Consider the following 22053-nt stretch of genomic DNA (forward strand, 5'->3'; position numbering starts at 1 on the left):
CGACGTACGGACGGGCGGGGTCAAAAGCGTGCCCAAGTTCTCGTATGTTAGGGACACTTGAAAAGCCGGAAGCATTCTTCTCTTTTTTTGTGTGTGTGCTTGCCTCGTAAAGGCCTCGTGGTATTCGGTTCCCGCCTTGTTTGCCCCGAGAAGAGTTGCATGCATTAGCTATAGGCGTGTTCCTTGTGTACGGCCAGGCAAACATTTATAGCATCAATTAAACGATGTCCCTCTCTCTTTCTCGGGCGCCAGCATGTGGCAGATACGTAATTCACGTCAGTGTAATGCGGCGCGCACCGTACTGGGAACGGCGCGGAAGGGGTAGAGAAGACCGGCTGTGGGCTGGTGCGGTAAACAAAAGATAATAAAAACCCCACTTAATCAACGTCATCTTTCTCGGCTTGGCACGTGCTTCGTGCACAAGCGGAAACAGTTTTTCAGCCCTGAGATTTCAGCTTCCAAGACTGGCATGCTCCCGGTGTACCGTTTGTCAGAACTGCGTTCACAGATTTCTTCGTTGGTATTATGTTGAAAGGGCAGACATTTCTTGGGAAGTCGCCGTCGCCAGGTTCAATGAAAGAACACGCCACTGCCCTGACGGTAACGTAGAACTGTCAATAATAATAATAATAATAATAATAATAATAATAATAATAATAATAATAATAATAATAATAATAATAGCAGTGTCGCAGTATGTCGCTTTAAACGCAGCACACTACTGTCTGCTACTGGCTTTCGATGTAGCAGTATTTTAATTCGCGCACGTGACACAGGACATATCATGATATGTCCTAAACGCATCATGATATTTAGAAACGGCGAGAGGTTCTCATATGTCAGTGCCCCATGCAATATACGGCACCGCCACCCCCATATTCGAAGTGCACGCTCTGCAGCATCTTACACTGACCTTTCCATTGAGGTTGTCGCTGATGCCAGGGTGATTTAAAGATCTGTCATGCTTCTTTACATGCACTACTTTTGCCTGAACGTCAAAAACGTATTTCTTTCTTTTTTTCCCTCAGTATCGATACTGTTGTTGCTCGCCGCAGTTTGTGTGGTGTAAGTAAAGTCCTCAAGTGGTTGTGCGCCACAGGAATTGTGCAAGCCCTGCTTCCGCGTACAGCTGATGCAAGTGTCGAACGAAACGAACTCGTGATAAAGAAAGGGAGAGAGTGAGATAAAAACTGACAAAGAAGTAAGAAGGGAAAAATCGAGTGAGAAAGAGTGGTAGAAAGAGAGAGGAAGAGAAAAATAGAGAGAGAGAGGGAGTGAAGACGTAAAAAATTATACAAAGAACATACAGAGAAAAAAAAGAGAAAAAGAAATAAAGAAGAAGAGGGAAAATTAAATGAAATAAAGACATAAAAACGTACACAGACAGAAAGACAGGAAAAGAGTGAAAAGGGTGAATATAAAGAGACACGAAAATAGATAGAAACACAAAGAGCATTATACAAAGACAAAGAAACATGGAATTTAAGAAGAAAGAGACAGAAAAAAAGAAAGACAGAGATCATAGAAAAAAAAACGGATATAGGAAAGAAGATAAAAAAGAGAAACACAATAATGTAAGAAAGAAATTAAGATGAACAAAAAAAAAACCACCGTGCTACGCTCCTAACCCTTCAGGCTTGGAACCGCTAGTGTGGAGCTGCCATAGTTATTTAAACTGGTGCGTATATAGCCATTCGCCTAACATTGTTGTATTCACGTATTCGCTCATTCCTACCAAATCCAAATGCCACCAGCATTGACAGACGTTGTATCATAAACAACAACGACGTGTATATATATATATATATATATATATATATATATATATATATATATATATATATATATATATATATATATATAATACGTAAGTTTGCAACCACTTAAAGGGGCAACGGTTTTTTTGCGCACTGCTACTAGGTTTTTGCCATGTACTTGTTTAACAAACCGCAACTATGCTAATAACATTTGTAGCATTATTTCTTAAAAGTCCTACGTTACGTTACTTCCCGCACCTAATGTAATTGTACACTGTCTAAACAAGCAGGCAAATTTAAAATACTCATCTTAAAACATAGGTGCTCACCAGTACCAGTTACGTTCCCCAAACGTAGGACTTGCGTGCGAGCTAACAGGTTGCGTGGAGTCATCTATCGTCACCCTCGGAGCTTGGCTTTTATCATTACAGCAGGCTTTCAAGGCCTGCGGGACGGCTTTAAGCTCTCCCATAGTAGAGTACCTAGTACTCTAAATCGTTACCCCCCCCCCCCCCACACACACACGCGCGCATATATATATATATATATATATATATATATATATATATATATATATATATATATATATATATATATATATATATATATATATATATATATATATATATATACGTCAAAGTGTTTATGCAGCCCGTTGCGTGAAATTCTAGCTGGCGCTTTTAATTCGCCCGACACGTAGGTTGACTAATGCCGCCAGCACTCTTGCGTTTTGAGGAGTTCATTGAAGTTGAAGTTTATTTCAGGCGAAAGCAAAAAAAAAAAAAAGAAGAAAGGTACAATTTGCCTTGGGGACCGGCGAAAAGGCATAAAAGCCTGACAAAGCGCCTGCCCCCTGTAAACCCAAAACCCACCAAAATAACACAGTGCTCAGTGTAAAGTAAAGAGTCAATAAGAAATTAAGTATAAATAAGTTTCTACATGCAAAACATGTACAGGAAAACATAAATGAGCAAAAATTTGCGCAGTCAATGAAATCAATAAAGCTTATGCGTGTCCGACAAATGAAGCAAACTGTAGAGGACATAAACAAAACCAATGTAAGACATGTAAAATACCTGAAGAAACTTTAAATTTGAATACAAGGTTTCCACAATCAAAAGACAACAACATCAATAAGGAATATGTTTGACCGATAAATGAAACACAGTTTGGATAACTTAACCAAACGTTAATGTGATTTACACAAGAAAATACTTCAGGGAATATTAAACAAAGATGGTGACGGTGATTACGTTAGTGTAAATAGGAAGTGTTCCTGTATCTTTTTTTTTAAATGCCATATGAGACTGTATTGTCAATTAGAGAAGCTACAATCGGTTGTTCGTTCAGGAAATGTGAAATTCGATACAATAGTTTTTGTGTACCGTAATTTGTACGTGGTTTCTCATATGTATACACCCTGTGCCGTAGGTTGTGACTGTGATCTCTCGGGAGATGCCTCTGATAAAACCCTGAGCGATCAGTTCGTACCTGTTTATAAATAAGCATTGCTAATTTTTGTTTCATGACGTTGGTTACCGTAAGTATTTTATGTTCTTTAAAGAGAGGCGCGGTATGATGCCTGAATGACATCCCTGATATTAGTCGTATAGCTTTTTTTTGCAAGGTGTGAATTTTGTCAGTGTTTTCTTTAGTCGTATTCCCCCATACAAGAAGACAATAATGGAGATGTGAGTGAACAATGGAATAATATAGTTGTTTTTTCAACCACAGAGTGAGGAGTTGTCGCAATTTGCAGATTATACCCGTGGATCTGGAAATCTTGGTACGAAAGTGGTTGGTGTGTAAGGACCAGTCTAAGTGTTCTTGAAAAAGTATCCCCAGAAATTTATGCGCTGTGACACGTTCAATTTTCTGCCCTTCAAATATTATTGTAGGCTCGCTTGTGATAGCCTTATTGCGTGGGCGGAATAAAACATATTTAGTTTTTTGGTGTTTAATTCTAATCTATTACACTTAAGCCAGTCAGATAGATGTGTCAGCCACAGGTTTGCGTGTTGTTCAAGGTGATTGAGGGAATACCGGCGAAGAATATATTGGTGTCGTCCGCGTAGAGAACAACATCGGGTGTTAGCGGTATGTTAGGTAGATCATTGATATGAATCAAGAATAGCAAAGGCCCTAAGATTGATCTTGAACTAAACTTGAAATGCATTCGAACAAATCCATGTATTTTCACGGCCGAATCACTGTACCTTAAGTTTGCACTCGTGGAAAAAGAAAAGAAAAGGAATGGTAGAGAGCTTGAAACCACAAGCGTATAGTTAGAAAAAGAAGTGGTTGCTAACTTGCTCGGGCACTAATTATGACCTTTTTATACGTAAGTTTGCAACCACTTAAAGGTGGAACGGTTCTTTTGCGCACTGCTACTAGCTTTTTGCCATGTACTTGTTTAACAAACCGCAACTACGCTGATAACATTTGTAGCATTATTTCTTAAAAGTCCTGCGTTACGATACTTCCCGCACCTAATGTAATTGCACACTGTCTAAACAAGCAGGCAAATTTAAAATATTCATCCTAAAACATAGGCGCTCACCAGTACCAGTTACGTTCCCCAAACGTACGACGTGCGTGCAAGCTGACAGGTCGCGTGGAGTCATCTATATCGTAACCCTCGGCACTTGGGTTTCATTGCGGCAGGCTTCCAATGCCTGCGGGACGGCTTTAAGCTCTCCCATAGTAGAGTACCTCGTACTCTAAATCGTTACCCACATTTTCGACACACACAAAGCCTATTACCAAGGATGTATTAAGACGTTTGTATTCGACGGCAACCTAGCCCACTTCGGGGACATCTTTCTGCTCTCCCATAGCAGAGTACTAAGTACTCCGAATCGTTAAACACTTTTTCTAAACACACACAAACACAGCCGGAGTCTCAAGTTGATGATTTGTGGTGAGTGATGCGAAAGCTTCATTGCTTTTCTACGAAGTTTTTTGCCTTTCGCCGCTTTCTCGAACTAGAAATAATTCGCTCCTTAGTTTTTTATCCACTATTTTACTTTATTAGGCTAACGGTACACTGTAAGCAAAAACTATCCGAGTTTGATGTTTTTGCGGGTCATGACCTCTGAAAACTCTCTCGCGTTTAAAATTACTACCTCGTGTTAGAGTAAAAGGTGGTACATGACATACTTTTACCACCACCTCCGAGGTTTGTAGTAAAAGGATGTCAAAATCCAGTTTTACCACGTTGGGAGTTTTCTATCACGTGATTTTTAATCTGCGTTTCAGAGTTTATTACCACGTGATTGTAAGGTGCAGCTGCTTCGGCGGCTTTTGTCCCATACCCCCCTTGTGACGCTCTCAGTGAATCCTGAAGGTACGCGAGGACCACAGATGTTTCTTTTTTTTTTTTTTTGGCATCGCCGTGCCTCAGGACTGACCTCGAGTCAACACACATTTACTGGAACTGGGGGCAGGCAGCATAAGTACAAGAGAGAACAGCATATTCTGTGAACGAAAAAAAAAATATGGGGGGGGGGGGGCGCTCTCAAAAAAGAAAAAAAAGAAAATCTGCTGTGGAAAGTTGTCCTGCATATTTTCACAAATTGTTGGCTTTTGCTCGGCAAAGGCCTTGGTGACAGACGGTGCAAGAAAGAAGCTCGGTATCTGTGTGTCTGGTTGGGCTGATGAATGCCACGTGTTTTCTCCATCATCAAGCGACCGTGCGCTTCCGAGCGCCTCCGAACCTGCACGTCGTGGATATCTCGCTTCCGAGCCGAATCGCGAAGATCTGCCAGTGGTAACAAAATCAATCTGGTCTCATCGTCCGTGCTTGCCTACTGGAGAAGCAATAAGCAAAATGCTTCACTCTGTCGTCGGCACCGAGCAGCGGCCGCCAGTGACCAGTGGGAGTGTGTCGCCGGGGCAGGCGAAAGAAGCATCGCATATATTTTGTTCCACAATAGGCGATGTCTGCATGAGTAAAGTGCTGCCCGAATTTCCCGCCTCATGCACCAACTGATCTCAAACATGTAGCACGAAGCCGATAAGAGGCAGACGGAACCAACCAGCGGCTGCCGGTGAACACGAAGAAAACCCGGACGGTGCTCTTTCGTTGCAAGTATGCATACACCGCCCCGTCCCCGTAAGATAGCGGTCACGTGCTCACTTGTGTCTGAAATGACGACGAAATTCGCACAGGATATGTGTTCTGTGATCGCCAGCTGTGCTTCATCGGATGGCCGTGCTCCTCTAAAAGGCCATTAGCACGCTGTCGGTAAGCAGCTTGTATGCAGGCGTGGACCGCTCTTCTACGCCCGTTGTGAGGAATACCTGCTGCTACAGTGTTTGTGCACCGTCGCTCAATGAAAATCATTCAGCTACCTTGGTTTGTGCGTACTTAGGCATATTTTATGGAATTGTGCATTAGCAGTGCTAACACGCGTGTGGCCATGAGCCCGGTGTGCCAAGTAATTATTGGATAATCAAAAAGGTGAGATTGGGTAGATTTATAATAAAAGGTCTGTGTGACATTCAGTGCCCTGCATCCCACCTTAAGTTTACGCTTGCACCTTCAACCGTTGTTGTTAATCGATGAAAAAAAAAAAGGCTCTCCTACCGGTACTACACGGCTGGTCAAAAAGTCGTGCCTATGTATACCGGATTGTCGAAGTGTATAGTCGAGCAACGCGTGCAGTTGCGCCATGCTGATGTTAATGCACGTCCGGTTAGGCAATACTACTTTCAATCTGTCTGTTCGTTCGTGGAATCACAAAAGGTTCAACAAGGGTTGCCCGAATGGCTTCATCAAGTAGAAAGCCTTCTGCAGATGAAGGAATTTTAAAAAGCTTGTTAAATATAATGCTTTTTACCTCTTTTTTGTTTAATGTTTCTACTTTGTTTGATGTATATATGTTTGTGAATGTTGTATGTACACAGGCAATAAAGAAAGAAAAAAAGCGTGCAGTCTGTTTGAGTGGTGTATTATTCTGCATTTGTTGAGTGTGCGTGTTTGTCTGTATGTGAAGTTAGTGCACACAGCAAGCGCCCTCGCGTTTCCACCATGCCGGCACGGGCGGGCCGAAACCAAGTGAAAGTCTCCGCGAACACGGGCAATGCAGATAACCGGCTTCAATGTGCTGAATTATTTAGAACTACGAAGAACACTGGCAGCGCTAATAAGAGTAAGCAGTTCGTCAGCCGTTGTGTACCCGCACAGTCACTGGTCACGACTTCAAACCGATATATACAAAAAGTAGGCTTCGTACGTCATCGGTATCAAGCTTGCTGCCTGTGTGAGTGCATTGCCGGCACACGCGAAGGAAACGTCGAATACAATTTCTTTCGCAGAAAATATAGTCTCCTGAATTAGAGCTCAGACAAGCTTATGTCTTTTCCTCTATGCGACAATCGTTATCAAACAGCGTGTAAGCGATCGCGAATACGACTAATCGTGTGGCCGGCGGTGCACAGTGAGCGACTTGCCAGCACGGTGAAAGAACCGTGCCTGCGAACGGTCTCGTCGCTAAAGTATACAGATATCTACATCACTCCGTTAGACACCGCGAACATGGGACACTTACCTATTGTTGATTTGGGACTATAAAATGACGACAAAAATTCCACGTGAGCCGCATGTTGCGATACTCGTCGTAAGCCTATAGCGACGCCGTCGGCAAGCCGACACGGTATGACATCAGCGGGGTGCCTGGCTGCTTCGCCGGCTTTCCCGCATAAGCGTTGCTGCTATGTTTGTGTTTGCGGACTCGTGCACCAGCACTGCGAATGCTAGTTCGGCCGACATGATCGAATGCCAGCTGATTATTCGTATTCTCTGACTGGAGGGATGTTGAAGATGATATGGATCCATATTAAAAGATCGCTGCCTTTCGGAGCCATGAATTAGCCCATGTAAATTCTCATGTTACGGTGTCAACGTTTATTGTTTTTTAAGCTGAGTAAAAGTGTCGCCTGCTGGCACTACATGGGAGGTCAAAATACAATTCTATATATATATATATATATATATATATATATATATATATATATGCAAAGTGAAAGCCGCCAAATACTTGAGAATCGCATCCCAGTTAGTTACGAACTTAATTTGTCGATCAGACTTAGAATTACTTTATTTGTACGAATGTACTCTGCATGGCGCACAATTTGGATGAACACTTGGGGCTGACTGAAATTTTCGGATGTTATGGGCTAAACGGGTATCATTAATCGTTGTATACCTCCTGTCAGCTGTAGGCATGCATGCTTCTTAAAAAATTGAAATAAAATTAAAAAATGATTCACCTATCTTCAGAAAATGAATCATGATGAGTGGGCGAAGCTCTGGGTATCGTATCGGTGAGTAACCGTACGTTAACCGAGCGTTACCCCATATAGTTTAAATTGAACGACATAAACTGTATATAGAAATGGAAATTTATTTCGCCATCCAGAAGCCACCATGTTATACCGGTTGCAAGGTACAACTTTAATAGGGACAATTTGTTGGGACATATAGCGCTTGACGTGTGCCTTTGTGTTACAAGTTCTCTTGAGAAGCCTCAACATCTAGGCACATTATAATAGAGATAAACTCATCAGCACTCTTCTCGATAGGTTGTTTTCGCCGCGAACAGCGGCCTTTCACCTTATAATTATCCTTTCTTTGCGTTGAAGTCTGTTGTCAAACCTTTGAGTGTGTGTGTGTGTGTGTGTGTGTGTGTGTGTGTGTGTGTGTGTGTGTGTGTGTGTGTGTGTCGCATATATTTAGGCTATACAGCAACAGATATTTATACGGTGATCAGAACGGAAGAAACTAGGCTACGTCATAAGGAGCTTTCCCCCTCAAATGATATGCTTACACTTCAGTCCGTGCTTTCGAGTGGCATTCTGTACGTTAAACGTAACCCTCACGCCAACCCTCACCCCCACCCCTTTTCAAAAAGAAAGTAATGAGAGGTAAACAATAAGGAAACGCTTGAACCACGCGTAATACTCGTTTCTTCGAACACGGTGCTATAGCTACGTGCCGCAGCATTCTCGTTCGCGCAGCGTGCAGCCCATGCATGGCTCGAGCAAGAAAGACGGATCGCGCTGTTTCCGACACACTGAAATCGCGTTAAACCGCGACAGCTGCCAGCCAGAACGCTATACGCGGTCGCGGCTGCTCTTCTCACAAGCGGCGCCCGGGCCTGGTGACACAGCGGCTTTCAATTAATCAGTGGCGCGGTGAATCTTTTCACTTTTACCTTTCCTAGCCATCAGTTTCTTTCATACCGTTGCCCGTGCGCAGCGCGTATATCCACCATTTAGTTGACTTACATCGCCGTTAGTGTGCGCACACGTTATGTATACGCTTGCCGTTCGAACTTCTCCGTGCATTGAGGCAAACTGTATCACTCTCTCTCAATCATGCCGAGGCGGTTCGTTTGAAATCGCTCTAATGTGGGCTATTCAACCTAGAGAGGAAATTAAAAGCGAGGCTAGCGATACCAGAGGGTGCCTTCCTGTTCGGATATATACCTTAAAAAAGACACGAATGTATGATCACGTGATCATATAATAAGTGTGCCAATGCTTCGCTCAGAGGTGAGAGAAGTACACTACGCGGCATCCAGCCGGACTGGCGACAATCCCGCAACACGAGAAGATTGTTGCTCTGTTGGCAGATATCGCATACAGACACAGCTATAGCGACACACGCTTTCACCCCCCCCCCCCCCCTGCCTGTAAACACTTTTGGTGCTTTGCTGGTACTGCCTGCTGCGTTCGTATACAGTTCATAAAGCGACACGACATCTTCGATGCACGGTAGTTTCTAACAAAAAATACTTCCAAAATAGGAAAGAAAGACGTAAACCCAGTGCTCGTTCCAGATATCTTTAGGGAGCACGTTCGTGCCTGCACTTTGCGCGGCAAGTCTCTCCGCGCCAAGCAAGCGATCACGCGCTCAATGTGCGAGAAAGCCATGGCGTGGTGGAATGCGTGTTTGGCGGAACGCCGTTCGCGTGGTGTCAGGCACGCCTGTTGGACTATGCGTTCGCTCTGGCGAGGCGTGAAACTGCTGTACGGGCCCAAACTGGAGCGACTGTCTTGTGGTGCCGACCGTGCATGTTTGTGTAAACACTCTCGATGTTTATTGGCCAATTCACGTCGGGTTGTGGCCACTCATTTAACATAGCACGCGCGCTTGTTATGCTAGAAATATGCATGTCAGGGTCGAACGGAGAGACTCAGCCGTAGAGCATGAGCGCTGATCACTTCGTGTCGATGAAATTCGGGTCAAGGCATGTAGCGCGTCAGATGCCGCTCGCATCAACTATTCGCAGTCTGCTCTCGACTTCTCTTGCAGGCTGATTGCTGAGATGCGAATGCGCATTTACTCGCTGGAGCGAGGACACATGCTCGAGTGGTCATTGACGTTGATTCTTATTGTGGCTGGATTCGTTCAGAGGAAAGAAGGCAAGAAAAGTGGAGAGAGCAGCTTTTGTCGCTGTCCACGAGTAACTGTATACTCTGTTTCACAGATCAGGCCCCGCCGCGGTGGTCTAGTGGCTAAGGTACTCGGCTGCTGACCCGTAGGGCGCGGGTTCGTATCCCGGCTGCGGCGGCTGCATTTCCGATGGAGGCGGAAATGTTGTAGGCCCGTGTGCTCAGATTTGGGTGCACGTGAAAGAACCCCAGGTGGTCTAAATTTCCAAAGCCCTCCACTACGGCATCTCTCATAATCATATAGTGGTTTTGGGACGTTAAACCCCACATATCAATCAATCAATCAATCAATCAATCAATCAATGTTTCACAGATCAGGTGCAATGCTGTGTAATCTATGCAAGCAGTTTTCTCAACAAAATGTGCAAACTCCGCGCGCGTCTCCCGCTTGGATTTTGTCGTTCTAAACATCGCCTCCCCGATGGTGCGCGCTGACGGAACTTATCGCGGAGGACACAATGCGAAAACACCGAGACGCTCAGAGATACTGGACCCTATTGACAACCGTACAAAAAAAAATGAGGTTTCTTTATTTCTCGTGCACAAAGAGTGTAACTTTATTAATCAGCCTAAAGAAGGAAAAAAGACATTACGAGTAGTAAAATTATTGAACTATATATTTATTGGCGCAAGAAGTCTCGCTAGCTTCTATATATAGCGTTGCACCTGATGCATTAAACGGAGTATATAAGCAGCAATAAAAAAATAAAGAGCGAGTGTTCGGCAATCTAACGCTCCGTAACTGCGAATATGAGGGACAGCACAGAGTTCCCAGCACAGACCAGCTGGAGTATTTTTCGTGTTACCTGGTCAAAGCATGGCGTGTGGGGTTGTTTTTGCATATCGGCTTACGCCGGAATATGCGGCCGCTGCAGACGAGAATCAAACTGGCTTAGTACATCTGAAGCATCGATGGCTATCTGAGATGTGTGCTTAGAGTAAGTACGTCTGCTTAGAGAGGTATATAGGTATGCTCCCTGTTTAAATGCAAATAACATTTATAGCAGTTTATATGTGAACAATGTAGCCAGAGCTACGCAGTCGCATTTTAACAATTTGATATATCTGTTTTGGAAAAAAGCGTTTATTTGGGGTAGTTGGTTCGACTTCTGAAGGAAAAAAAAATGTAGCGCAAAGCAACACACGGACAAACAAAAAGTGTCAGACCTGTATAGCGCCAGTCCCGTGCTCTTTGTCCGCTCTGTGTTGCTTTGTGTTAAATTTTTTTCCCCTTCAGATGACATATAGTGTCAGCATATTTCAGGGCGCCGTCTGCAGCATCATTTGATCACCGCATCAAATCTAAAAAAAAGGGATGCCAAGCCAAGAATGTTGTTCTGTGCTGTGCAAATGGGAGTGCACTGTTATGACCGTCGTCAGTAGGCGCCATGCTGTCGCTGAGAAGCGTAGCCGGGCAGCGCTCCCACGCCTGGAACCCCAGTTCTCTCGGAACCAGCGTCCAGAGCTGACGGGGGAGCGGCACTCTTTTAATCCTCAAACAAGTAGCCGACTCGCCGGCTGCCTATGCTCACCAGGTATTGTCCCTGCTAGCCGGAGGATGAGACGTCGTGTCGCCACGACGCCGTAAGCCGTTCCAGAGAGGACAACAAAGACAGCATATTCCTTGGAAGAAACCGCGGCCACCGCCACAAATTGCCCTGCTAATTGAGCGTCGGCGGACCGTTTGATGTATGCTGTCAGGACCGTGGGACCTCTCGACTAGCGGCACACACACGACGAGGAAGAGCCCCGCTGGCGCCACCTTGCAGTGCCGTGTTCACGACTCAATATTGGATGTTCACGTGGGCCGTGCATGCTCGCACCCCTCGCCTGTTGTGTGTGTGTGATTGGTGTTGCACTCGGAGAGGAGGAGCCCGACAGGGCTTGAAACGACACCGCAGAGTGCGGGACGTCGCTCTGAACTGTGTAACGGTTCAACCACCGCGCTCGTGGTTCATGCTGTAAATAACCTCATGCTGTAAATACTTTTAAATAGTGCCATAAACCTGTTTGTTTTTTCATATCCCCATCTTGTGAGCGTTCGTTTCCTCAACCCGAAGCTACACCACGCTACCACAAGAGACCGGGCAGACCCCGGTCCGCAACAACTGGTGATAAGCGCTGGGATCCGGACCGATCCACAACAACTGGTGGGCAGCGGTGGGATCTGAAGCGACTACGGGTGAACAGTGCCGAGAGCCGCAAAAGCACTCAATGTGGCAGTTGATCTCTTTGGCTAATGAAGTCAATGTGAGTATATATGAGAAAATTACTGTGCATTGGGGTTGTAGCAGCGGTGCGCATTCAAGGACCGCGATTGCCAAAATGATCTACTTGAACCATCACTCAAACCACACACATGACAGCCCCTTCGCAATGAAATAATTTCTTCACCTTTACAAATCAGCTACGATGCGGACGTCCACGCCATGAAAGAGCCCAGTCGACATGAAGAGTCACCTTCTGAAATCTCATGGAAGCGTGTGTCGCAAAGAGCCAGAATTTTGGTGGAAGACGAGAAATGAGTTACACAGAAACTCCTGCAGCGTTCGGGCTGTGCGCTGCTCGCGCCTCGCGCACGCGCTATGGCGTGGTTTGAGGTGATATGCCAACTTGCATACTTGGCCTGTGCAGCGTGAGGCGTTTCCACCGTGGTGCAATTGTAACAGCTTTGATGCAGCCCGAAACGACGCACGCACAACATCAAAGCTGTTCAGGTGATTCACCAACAAGCCCGCATTGCAATTTTCGTCGTTCAAGTTGCAAGTGCCGATTGCGGGAAACGTCCTGCGTATACTATCAGAATTTGTGGCTGAAGTCGTGAAGCTGCTCAATTACTTATTCTTACTTTAACAGACACTAAAACTATAGCATATATTGTCCTAGTTAGGTCAGGCTGAAGAAATGTTAAGAATGCTACCTACGTAGACAAAAAAAAAAAATCGAAGGTGACGCTCTCTCTCTCTCTCTCTGTTTTTTTTTTGTCTATGTGGGTTTGCGTCTTAAACCTTTCATGAGCATGAACCAACTAGGCCAGCAACACTTTCTAGTTAGGTCAGACACTTTCCGACACAGGATAATAATGAGAGGTGGTTGCTTTTCATGCTTACTATATATAGAGTTATTTATACCTAGTATTATACGACGTGTTCTTGTGTTCTCACGTAGTCGCACCTTTACACACTCATCATAATCAAGCTACAAATAGAACTCATTTATATGCACGAATCCCGGGCTGACATCTCAGTAGGCGTTGTTTTAACACATTTCAGTCTGCAGCGTCACGCGCGTATAGCAGCGTTGATTGATCGTCTGCATCGCTGCAACTTCTATATATAGTTGCGTACACGGCCGTCATTATGCCATGTGCTGAGGACAATGTCGTCGAGATGACCAAAAAATTTAGGCAATGAATAAACAATGACAAATTAATATAGTGGTAGCCTCACTAACAACTGTATTAACATTGAAAACGGCTCGTCAAGCTCAGCACGAGCCTTATATGTACGCCGTGGCTTATTATTTTGTATAATTACGTGGATGAAGACCAATAACTCCCCGTGTGCCTTGTTTCGATGCAGTATACTTTTTATTCGATTTTCTGCTATAGCAGGAAATCGAACAACACGTTTTTGTATATAAGAACGTGTTCTATAAAAATGTTATGTTCATATATACTTGGAGTTGTTGCCTTCCTACTGGTAATTGGAAGGTAGGAAGGAAAATGTTTATTCGCAAGGGTTTGGGACAGAAGTGATGAGCTTGAAGGGCGGCGCCCCAAGTCCAGGGCTCCACTGGGTGCTGCTGCCTGCTTGACGTGACGCAGAAATGCAAGCTGCACCTCTGGGTCAGAGCTGGTGAGCTGTGCCTCCCATTGCTCGAAAGTATAACAAAGCTTGTACTGACCTAAAAAGGTGTCTAAATTTGGTGGTCGGTTTAGGCATTGCCGCCAAATATGGTATAGAGCGACGGCGAGCCGCCATACCACGGAAACGCGTGCCCATACAGTGTTGGAAAAAATTTGTGTAGTCTTTGAAGAGTGTATTCTCAGTTAAGAGAGCAATGCGCCTGCTAGTTTGCGAAGCAGCGGATGCAAAGAAGCCGCCGGATCGGTTTGGTGTGTTACGGTGCTCGGCATGCTGATCCGAAAGACGCGGGTTCGATTCCAGCCGAGGAGGTCGCGTTTTGATGGAAGCGAAACGATATAGGTCTGTGTACTGCGTGATTTCAATACACGCCGAGGAACACCACGGCATGCAGGCTCAATCATCCATATAGTCCTCCACCTAATATACGGCGTCTGTCATAGCCTGACTCTCTTTAGGACGCTGCTCAACTCAACCTAATGGCAAGGTCATCCCGCGTGTATATCAGCTTCGTGTGGGCGTGTGTGTGTGTCTTAAGACATCACATATAATTACGCTTCAAGCACGGAATGATAGATCAAGAACGGAGACAGGCGCTGCTGTGTATAACCGAGGTGTAACACAACGTGCTTGCATGTAACGGGAGGAATGAAATAAGTCTCCGCATGTGTCGCGACCGCAGTGCGAACAATGAATGCCAAAGGCGTCAGCGGGGCTCCCGGTGCGACGGGCGAGTAAATCTATCAAAGGTGACGCCTATCGTACGAGAGTGAGAGATGCGTTGGCACTGAGTGGTGCGCGACACTTGCAAGCGGCGTGCGTGGATGTATACGCGCGACGCTGTGAAGTCGGCCAGGCTTATTTCGCGTGAGCCCCCTCGCCCCTTGCGCACAGAACGCGTAATCGTAACGGATGTATGTGAGCCCGTCGCAGCTGCAGCGACATGCGCGGCACGCGGTTGCACTCGTCTCTCCTGTATGCGCGGGCCGTGCACGCAAGTGCATGATGGTACACCGCCGATGGTGTATCTGTAGGCGACGGATGCTTGGAGCCGCGTGCGGACTTGCCTTCGCGGCAGCGTACCAGCTTTCCGGAGGATGCTCCTTGATGAATGAGGTGGCGATATTTTTTCATTTTTGGTTTTTCACTCTATGCGCAGTTGGTCAATTATACATCACGTAAAGACAAAAAAGACACTTGGCCTTCGAGCGTGTAGTTCCAAATGGCGAAACTCACTTTACTTAATTTTTAGCTGAGACTTCAGTGTCTCCACGCACACCGACTGCGACAGTTTTCGTGACGAATCCTTGAGTCGTTCCCTTTTGCGAATGAATTGATTCTATACTGTTTCTTGCTTTACAATAAGCCTCTGCACCTCCACTTTGCATATACGTGGTGCTAATTGCCTTTCGCCGGCATTGAACATAACGGAACCATGCGCGCAGGTTGAGCACTAAGCTTGTCCTCATTAGTTCTGGTGTGGTATTTGGCGCGCAACATCGGACGTGTAGCTCAGTGGCGTATAGCAAGGACCCGCGCCACCCACCCCCCCCTCCTCTGAAAAAACATTCTGCCTATACGCTCCTGGTACAGCTGGGTTAGACCAGTTAGAGTAATCATGCATCCACACCCTCTGAGAGGGCCTTATTCTCTCCGACAGAGCCAAAGACAGAGCACTTGTGTTGCGTTCGTGATTAGTAAAGCTTGTTAGGGAGCAGATGAAGTCTTGGAATAATTAACACAAGGCAATTCGAATTTGTCGCAGTACACTGAACGTTATTGTAGGAACAACGTTATTTGAACAGTATTGTCATGGTGATTTGCCCTGTGCTTCGAACTATCGCAATGTTTGCGTACTACAGGGCTGTTATATAATAATACGTCTTGTAATTGCGCTTCGTGACTAACCAAAGTGACTGGTTAGAAATACTGTGCGCCCTATCTTTAACTCCGACTGAATCCTTCCTGAACGTAGCTATCAGTTTTATTTAATTTTAGGAAAAGAAGTATTCTCGATCAGTTTACGGGTTGCACCCGTTTCACGAATATTGCTCTCTTTTAATAGAATGAGCTGCAGGAGACATTCGATAAGTGTTTGATAGCTACGACATCAGGCGATAGTGCGAGAAGCGATCTTCAGAAGTAAAGTAAAAAAATCAATTTGTCTGCTTTTGTTTCTTATAGTTATGTAATCATAGGAATGTTAAAAGCTCGGCTACAACTTCTTTGTCGCAGTGAATTTGCAAAATGTCTTTGGGCGTCAGTACTAGAAATATTTGACTAGAAATATGCGGCCCAACGGCACTCGTGTGTTTTATGATCATTATCGTCTAGTAGGAACCAATATTTGTGCCTTGCAAGCAGCATGTCTTCCAGCGATCCTACTTTCTGCGCAGCGCTCAAAAGATGGATCACTGGAAGATGCATGCCTCCGAGCACAGTGCGTCGGAGAGCCATCCCCTCTCCGACGCGCTGTACCCGGAGGCAGCTTTGCAGCTGCCGTACCAGTTGTCACGGGATCGTATACCGGGCGGTGGCGAACGCCTCAGTATAACGACGGCGCCTATCCTTGTTTACAAACATGGAATAGGTCTATAGAGAGAAATGTGTCGTCGTGTGGTGCAACACATGCGCTTTTCCACATCACGTGGGAGCCCGGCGATGGAAGATAAGCTACGACTGATTCAAACAGCTGAACGGATGGCTGGTGCGAGTGGGGCCTTGGGATAGGGGCACCAACCTGCCGGACAGACTACTCTTTTTATTCCCTGCGGGGCACCGAGGATTCAGCCTGTCTGGTTTCTGTGCATATTATAGTTTTTTTCTTCTTCCACTAATATTACTACTGTTAATTTCTGTGGACGATCTTACTTTCCCCGCATGGGCGCCGCTGTCTTGGGCTATTGCACGAATGTTTTCTTATTTTTCAATGTCGCGACCTGAAATGAACGAGGTCGCGAAACGTGGAATGCACCAACCCTACTGTTTCCATGCATATTGTCACTTGAGCGTGCACGGGGCGCGTGTGGTAATATCGAAAGCACTGTTTGTTTAGTTGCCAAAGTCAGAAAACGCAAAGTTAGCAGCTTAATGTTGCGGCACCTTAACATATGCGTAAAGACGAATAGCCGTATAGACAGAATAGGCTATATACACACATATTCATACTCTGATCCTTTCATAGCGCGTTCGTGAAGTTCTTGTGCATTTTTTTTATTCCTATACAGGATATCCCACAACTATTGTATAGAAATTATTAACTGGTGGCATGCAAAAAATGTACCTTCACCTGTATAAATGTGGGGTAACAAAAATTGTACTTGGAAGGGGGGTAATATCATTCTGCGGTAACATATAAGAATGAGGCGACGAATTTAGAGATAAATTTTCGCAGGTAATAAAACGACTAGGAACATGAGGATGGAGACTAGGACAAGCGTAATTTGAAGGCATTATATTATTTTCAAAATCGGTCACTCAGTTTTGAAAGGATTATTCTCCTACTATGCGACGCGATTATCAATCTGTCATTTTTAAAATTCTCAACGTGCGATCACGAAAGTGTGGGAGCGATAATGCCTTAGTTATTTGTGTCTTTTGCGGCAAATTATTTCGAGGGGCACATATCAACTATATGGCTAGCCTTCCCCTCTTGCTGCTGTCATCCAGGAGACCCAGTGGTAACGGTGGCGCATTGCAATGCTCGCCTAGCTATTGCAAAATTCAAAGTAAATTCAAAAATCAAGGCGACGCGTGACAATTTAAAAGCGCTGCCTTTTGCGGAGAAGGCAATCGACACTGTTGATGCATGTATTCCTGAAAATGACCATCCGTTCATAACATAGTTGTATAAGCTGAAAATGCTCCGCCGTGGTGGTCCAGTGGCTATGGTATACTCGGCTGCTGACCCGCAGGTCGCGCGATCGAATCCCGGCTGCGGCGGCTGCATTTCCGATGGAGGCGGAAATGTTGTAGGCCCGTGTGCTCAGATTTGGGTGCATATTAAAGAACCCCAGGTGGTCGACATTTCTGGAGCCCTCCACTACGGCGTCTTTCATCATACACTGTAAACAAAAGTTAGCCGAAATGGGAGTTTCTCCAGCACATGAGCCCACAAAACTCCCCTGCCCCAATTATTTACTCCCTGGTAGGGAGTGAACTCGGCACATGTCATCGTAAAACGCCCCCTCCTTAATCACAGAGTTTATGAACGACATGACCTTCTTAAACTCCCCAGGGAGTTTCAGGTCACGTGGTTACAAACTCCCTATAGGAGCTTTAAAAACCCTCTTTGGGCGTGACGTGTGTGTGTGTGTGTGTGTGTGTGTGTGTGTGTGTGTGTGTGTGTGTGTGTGTGTGTGTGCGTGCGTGTGTGTGTGTGTATGTGTCTGTACGGGCATATGTTTGCACGTCGGTGTGAAACACATGTGATTTGTGTGGCTAACCGTGTAAGCATCTGTCAACAAGCAACGAAATTATAAGTGCAGCGAAGAATAGCAACGACCGGTTGGTATTTACTGGGAACATTTCAATATATTTCGCACCTTAAACCACGCTGCACATCGGTCCGATTCCTCAACGAAACGTCCTGAATGCCACGCTTCAAAGGGCCGAGTAACAAAAAACTTCGAAGAATAAATTAATGGTAGCAAAAGTAAGCTGTTACGATCGTCAGCGGCTGCTCCTGGAGTTTCACCATCAGAAACTTCGAAGTGGTCTGAAGTAGGCTTCGCTCGACTACGGCAGGCTGGCCGGCAACCGGTCTGAGAGTTGCGCCGGCGACGCGCTCGCCCCGTCTCCGCCGATAGTGGCTTCTCGGAGTGTCACCGGTATTTCACCGGCTGTAACATCTAAGTGGTAAGAAAGCCTCGCTATGCCGTCGGTATCAAGCCGGCATCGTATCGAACTCGCACTGTGCGCTAGCCACCGCGGCAAGCGCTACGAGCTATCACCGACCACCGGCGATGCCAAGAATGTGTTTCACAAAAAATGAAGGCTGCTGGGATGTATAACAGTCTTCTGCGCCTTGCGACCGCAGCTGTCAATGACTAACTACAAGGCGAGCGCCGAACGGGGCGGAGTACGATCGTCAGCGATTGCACCGTAAAACTTCGAAGCGGTTCGAAGTAGGCTTAGCTCGACCACGGCAGGCTGGTTAGTAACCGGTGTGAGAGTTGCGCCGGCGGCGCGCTCGCCCCGTCTCCGCCGATAGTAGCTTCTCGGAGTGTCACCGGTATTTCACCGGCTGCAACATCTAAGCGGTAGGAAGGCCTCGCTATGGCGTCGGTATCAAGCCGGCACCGTATCGAGCTCGCACTGCGCACCGGCCGCCGTGGCGAGCTCTGCGAGCTATACATGCAATGCATGCGAGCAACGGGAACAGCGACTGCGAACCGTCTCATTCGTTTAAGTCTATCGCTCCGTAGCTTAAACTGCGTGGATAACGGACACCTATTTCTGTGCATGGGAAAAACGAGACGTAAACTGCACATCAGCAAGCATTTTGTGATCGCCAGCTCTCATTCATCGAATCACCGTGCCGTACTCGTGAGTGAGGCCTAGTCGTCGAACGCGGTAGCGGCGGTCTACCTCGGTTTATCGCTGGAGCTGCTGAATGTGCCTCGTTAATGTGTTCATTCTAGGCCGCGCGCACTTTGTGTATGATTCAGTGCATTTTACGGGTCCACAAACAGCACTGCTGATGCGAATTCAGCCTGTACGACAGAGCGTCAACTGATAAAACTTTTTCGTTATAGTAAAAAAATATTAAATATTAGGCAGGATTAGGATAAAAGGCATGTGTGTTGAAGTGCTTACATCAGACCACCGCAAGTTCATACTTACGCCGTGCGTATTTTTTGCTTAATTATTAGAAACGAAAAGGCTTTAACCTGGGCTACAGGAGGTCAGAATGTGGTGCCTATATATACTCGGTGACTATATGGTAGGTGTGTACTGCGTGTGGCAAGCTGTGGTGAGTGCGAGTGTTGTGATATTACGTGAACGTTGTGATAATGTTTGTGTACTGTAATCATTGTTGTGCGTATTAGATGTAATGTAATTAAAGTTACGCTTGCGCATGGTATGGCTGCTGACGTAATTTTTTTTCTCGGTCGATGCAAAAAATTTACTCCCATACTGACCTGAAAAAGTTCCCCTATGGATGTAAATAAAAACCCCCCTGACACCATGCGAAAACCCCCTTCTGATGGGGAGTAAATTTTTTACTCCCAAAGACGGGTTTTTTAAAACTCCCATCTGGGTGTGCGCTAGAGGACAAGGTCATTTACTCCCATTTCGGCTTATTTCTGTTTACAGTGTATGGTGGTTTTGGGACGTTAAACCCCACATATCAATCAAATCAATAAGCTGAACTTCGTGAATGTGCGCGTGCGTATTACAAATCTCCAAGCAGTAACGAGTAATCACATACTTTAGAAAAATGTGACGGTGATCTGGTTTTTGAAAGTAGTGCTCTGCATTGTAACCTATCATTTCGTTGGACAGTCGGTTGAGCAAAGAACAGAAAATTGGTGGATCGCACGTACAGTGGGAGTCGATGATATGCGAAGCGCGAATGAGGAAGGTTGAATTGACACATCAAAATCAGCACAACGTTATGAGTCAGATGTTAATTATGCTGTACATGTCTTCCATGCCATGATTATCATGTTTGCGCCTGGCATTTGTGCTCGTCGTCCGTCAAGGTCACTTAATACCAAATTTGGTATATGTGAAGCTATAGCGAAACGGCCGCGAGCGCGCTATATATGAGTAGCATGCAATCATGTTTTACTTGACATGCATGTCATGATTATCATGTTTGGGTGTGTCATTAATCTTCGTTGTTTTGGACGTCACGTATTACGACATTTGGTATACGTGAATCTATAGCGAAATGGCCGTAAGCGCGTAATGAGCACAGCAGTAGTCATGTTCTTACATGACACGCATGTCATTATTATTATGTTTTCACCAGTCATATACCCTCGCCATCCATTCAGGTCACGTAATACCGAATTTGGTATATATGTGAGGCTAGCGCAACGAATGCGAGTGCATCATGAGCGTGGCCTGTAGTCATGTTCCTGCATGACACACATATGAGCTTGATGTTTGCACCAGTCATATACCCTCGCCATCCATTCAGGTCACGTAATACCGAATTTGGTATATATGTGAGGCTAGCGCAACGAATGCGAGTGCATCATGAGCGTGGCCTGTAGTCATGTTCCTGCATGACACACATATGAGCTTGATGTTTGCACCAGTCATATACCTTCGCCGTCCATTCAGGTCACGTAATACCGAATTCGGTATAGATGTGAGGCTAGCGAAACGAATGCGAGTGCATCATGAGCGTGGCCTGTAGTCATGTTCTTGCATGAAACACATATGAGCTTGATGTTTGAACCAGTCATATACCTTCGCCATCCATTCAGGTCTCGTAATACTGAATTTGGTATATATGTGAGGCTAGCGCAACGAAAGCGAGTGCATCATGAGCGTGGCCTGTAGTCATGTTCTTGCATGACACATATATGAGCTTGATGTTTGCACCAGTCCTATACCTTCGCCATCCATTCAGGTCACGTAATACCGAATTCGGTATATATGTGAGGCTAGCGAAACGAAAGCGAGTGCATCATGAGCGTGGCCTGTAGTCATGTTCTTGCATGACACATATATGAGCTTGATGTTTGCACCAGTCCTATACCTTCGCCATCGATTCAGGTCACGTAATACCGAATTTGGTATATATGTGAGGCTAGCGCAACGAAAGCGAGTGCATCATGAGCGTGGCCTGTAGTCATGTTCTTGCATGACACATATATGAGCTTGATGTTTGCACCAGTCCTATACCTTCGCCATCCATTCAGGTCACGTAATAACGAATTTGGTATATATGTGAGGCTCGCGCAACGAAAGTGAGTGCATCATGAGCGTGGCCTGTAGTCATGTTCTTGCAT

At 45.6% G+C, this 22053-nt stretch overlaps 1 protein-coding gene across 2 annotated transcripts in view; it reads left to right on the forward strand.

Annotated features, from left to right (window-relative positions):
• Positions 1–22053, forward strand: part of LOC119176240 (protein tiptop) — a 444936-nt gene that overhangs the window by 387183 nt on the left and 35700 nt on the right. The window contains exon 1 of one of the 2 annotated variants that reach the window (XM_075877293.1): positions 15091–15199. The exons of the other annotated variant lie outside the window; for it this stretch is intronic. The gene's annotated coding sequence lies outside the window, so the exon portion shown is untranslated. Of the gene's footprint in view, positions 1–15090; positions 15200–22053 lie in introns of those variants that run through there. 2 annotated transcript variants of the gene reach the window in all.

This window comes from Rhipicephalus microplus, chromosome X, assembly GCF_043290135.1.
Source record: "Rhipicephalus microplus isolate Deutch F79 chromosome X, USDA_Rmic, whole genome shotgun sequence".
Taxonomy (NCBI): domain Eukaryota; kingdom Metazoa; phylum Arthropoda; class Arachnida; order Ixodida; family Ixodidae; genus Rhipicephalus; species Rhipicephalus microplus.